Genomic DNA, 3,620 nt, shown 5'->3' with positions numbered 1-3,620 from the left:
ACGGCAGCCCGGAGCCGCCCCGCCTCGCGGCCTGAGGGGGGGCTCGGCCGGGGCCGCGACCCCGTGTCCGAAGCCGAGTGGCCACGCAGCCGGCAAAGCCGTGGCCCCTCTTTCTCTCCAGAGCCAGGGCCTTCAAAGCCCAAACCACGCGGGGTGTGGACACAGACGCAGGGCCGGGCAGCTGCGGGGGGCAGCGGGCGGGAGCCCCGCCCCGAAGATGGCATCTGCCAGGCGCTGGCTGAGGAGGAAGGGCGTCGTCTCGGCCGAGGGCACGGAGGCAAAGCCCGGGAGGCAGGACGTGCCTGGCTCAGAGAGCCTCAGGGGCAGCGCGGCTCTGCCAGCCCCTGACTTGGGACCTGGGGCCTCCGCAACCGTTACAGGACAAGCGTCTGTTCTTTGAAGGTATCAGGCTGCGGTCACTTGTTCGGGCCCCGGGACGCGGGCGGGTCCGCGCGGTCTGGCCGGCTGTGGGCAGCCTGGGGGTCGCCTCCTGGTGCTCGCCGTCCTGTTGGGACCCCGTCCCCTCCCCACTTCACAGGGCAGTTTCGCCACCGTCTTTAGCCGTAAGCGTTCGGGGCCCCAGCCCAGGAGCCGCCCAGGCCCTTCCTGGGCGAGCTGGCGCCTGGCCGGCAGGGGATCAGGCCGTGTTTTCTCCCTTCCCGGCGTTCCCGTGGACCAGCAGCGCGGCCGCAGCCGCCACCCCGCGTCTTCTGCTGGTTTGCTTAACGGGCTCGTTTGGCGTGGCATTTGAATCCACCTCCCCGTCTGAGGAAACCAAAAAGGGCGTGTGTCCTCCTGGAACTCAGCCGGAAGAAAACGTGCGCAGAGAGCCAGGTCCCTGGTCTCTGCGTTCCCGCGCCAGACTTTCTTCTAACAAATCCTTTCCGTACAAAACCTTATGTTTTGGTCATTTGAGAGTCAGAAATGTCATCTGACTTGTGGAAGAATGGCAGGGTCTTTGCCAAGGAGACTCTGGGAGAGAGGGCCAGTCAAGGATCCCATTCAGCTGGGTGAAGCAGGAAGCCTGACGGGACAGTACTTAGCTGTTCATCTGTTTTTCTCGAACTCAGCCTCTGGGGAAGCATTTCAGAGCCTCTAGGAGATCAGAACCAAGCGTCTCAGACTCCCTTACCCTATCCTGGTGACCTCAACATGGCTGCTGCAACTCCAACCATCACACACACTTTCTAGGCAATGAAAATGAGGAAGGGAAGGAGGAGGGAGCAGCGGTGTATGTCAGAAGGATGCAGCTTTCCCAAAAGCCCTCGGGAGACTTGCGGTTTTGTGTCCCGGGTACATGTTTCATGTGGTCACCTCCCCTCAGCAAGAGATGTGACCAGCTTGTTGGCCTAATAGTAGAGAACAGAGAACAGGGCTGGATGGATGCTGGTTGAGCCAGTTCACGGCATGGTCACCGTGTGGTTCGGAGCAGGGCATGGGGAGGGAGGCACAATGGCTGTCCCATTGCCCCACCTGCTGTCTGTCTGGGAGGCTGTGGAGGTTTCTGGATTGTGGAGAGTGGGCCCTGGGTGGGCATGCTGTTATGGCAGAGGCCCTGTGGCCCCAGACGCCCCAGGTGGCAGATGTCCCCTGACCTCCTTCCTGGCCGGCCCAGGCTCCCTGCCTCACCCCTGCGTGTTCACACACCCTCAGCCGCAACGCCCGGGAGTCACCGGAATGGGGATGCAGCTGCCGGTACCAAGCGTCGGGGCACCCAGCAGGTCTGGCAGCTGGTGCTCAGGCTGGGGACAGAGAGCTTTGAGGTCCACTGGAGCCCGGTCAGGCTGAGGTCCTCTCCCAATGGTGGCCTGGCCACAGCTCCGTGTCCCTTGGGGCTTCTGCCTCACCCTGCACCCTGCCCACCCTCCTGCACCACCCCTGGGGGCCTGTCCGCCCCCCTCGTCCCCAGCGGCTGCCCCTCGGTGGAAGGAGCCAGGTCCCGCAAGTGCAGTGTCCTCAGGGCCAGCTGATACCCTGGGGGCCCGGGTCGGGCAGCCACCGCAGGGAGGACGGTCGGCCTCCTCCCGGCAGCGTCCGGAGGCTGGCCCACCTCCCCTGGGGCAGGGCCTGCTCCATCGCGTGTCCCCCTGACCGCACCCAGGAAAGGCCCTCCCGATTTCGGGGACCCCTGTGGGACCCTCACACGGAGCCGCCGGACATTCCGGACGCCCTCCGCGTCCCAGGCGCCTCCCTCGGCCCCTCCGCAGAGCCCCTGCTGAGTACGGGACGTCTTCGGGGGCCGCTGAGCCAGGGCCACCACGGGAGCGCCTCAGGTCTGCTCACAGGGGCCCTGAACACCCACCTGCCTCTGTGCTTGTCAACTGTGTGAGCCCAAAAATGCCCTGTAGGGCCCCCTGCCACCGGCTGATGGAGGGTGAACTCTCAAGGCTGGACCGGCTTCCTAGGACTTCAGGAGAGGAGCCGCCCTGCCACCAGGATCCCCAGAGAGACCCCCAGGAGAGCAGCCCACCCGGTGTTTGGGGAGACACTCCGGCTGGTCCCTGGCCCTCCTCATCTCTTCCCCCTGCCCACCTCGGCCCCTTCCCCGCCAGGGCTCATGCCTGCAGTCGGGGCAGAGGGGCTCTGCTGTTTGCCCCTCCGGACAGGCCCTCAGCCTTCCCTCGGGCCTCACGTGTGCACCAGACACCCGGCAGGTGCTCCGTGAACGTGTCCGGGGGCGGCGAGGGGCCGCCTGGTGCCCGCGTCCCCGTGCTGGCGCCACACCCCGGCCGTGACGCAGCCCCTCTCTTCTTTGTCCAGGTCGCTCTCCAGCAGCCAAGGTCACAGGGCTTAGGACGGCCCTGGCCTCACCCAGGACCTGCTCTGCCCGGAGACTTTCCAGCTCTTGGTGTCGAAAGGACCTGTGTGTGTGGTGTCGGGAGAGTGGCTGTGACCTGGGCTGGGGGCCAGTGGCTTCACCACACGTGCGGATCCACGGGGAGCTGGGCGCCCCCACGCTCCCCTCTGAGCCAGAGGCAGCGTCTCGGAAGCAGGTGGATGGGTGGATCTCCCGTCCCACCAGCCGGCGGTAATTGACTCGTGGGCGCATTAAGTCTTTAAAGGAAATCATGTTTCTTGTCCTGTCGCCGCTGGCTGTGGGCACAGCTTGAGGCCGGACTGGGAGGAGCGGGGCCGAGAATCCCAAGAACATAAATACGTAATTAAGAATTCCTATAACCATCAGAAAGGCTAATTAAACTCACTTTCCTCCTTGCAGGGAACTGGTTTAAATGTTTAAACGCAGGAAATTGGACTCCAGGTCCAGTCTACTGGGCGAAGACGCAGAGCAAGTGGCCCTGAATCACTGCCAGGTATTGACCAGGACTCAGGAAACAAAATTTAACTCAAAATTAATTGCAGAGCAGAGCTTACTCATGACACGGACTTCCACTCTCTGCCTGTCAGACACCAACTGGTCTGTAAATTCCGCATCTGGGCTGGGGGTGGAGGCCAGATTGTCCCGGCCAGGTCTGCCAGCCCCCCACCCCTCACCCGGCCAGGTCTGCCAGCCCCCCCCTCACCCGGCCAGGTCTGCCAGCCCCCCACCCCTCACCCGGCCAGGTCTGCCAGCGCCCCCCTCACCCAGCCAGGTCTGCCAGCCCCCCCCACCCCTCACCCGG

The 3,620-nt window shown here is 64.4% G+C and overlaps 1 long non-coding RNA gene across 1 annotated transcript in view; it reads left to right on the top strand.

Moving 5' to 3' along the window:
• LOC115278471 overlaps nt 1-3,620 on the top strand; it is a 16,204-nt gene that overhangs the window by 7,756 nt on the left and 4,828 nt on the right. Inside the window, exons 2-3 of the long non-coding RNA XR_003902909.1 lie at nt 2,761-3,028; nt 3,218-3,311. This is a non-coding gene — a long non-coding RNA (uncharacterized LOC115278471). The remainder of the gene's footprint in view (nt 1-2,760; nt 3,029-3,217; nt 3,312-3,620) is intronic.

Source organism: Suricata suricatta, chromosome 14 (genome assembly GCF_006229205.1).
Source record: "Suricata suricatta isolate VVHF042 chromosome 14, meerkat_22Aug2017_6uvM2_HiC, whole genome shotgun sequence".
Taxonomy (NCBI): domain Eukaryota; kingdom Metazoa; phylum Chordata; class Mammalia; order Carnivora; family Herpestidae; genus Suricata; species Suricata suricatta.
The sequence above is the reverse complement of the archived record's forward strand: the minus strand, read 5'-3'. Positions and strand labels throughout refer to the sequence as shown.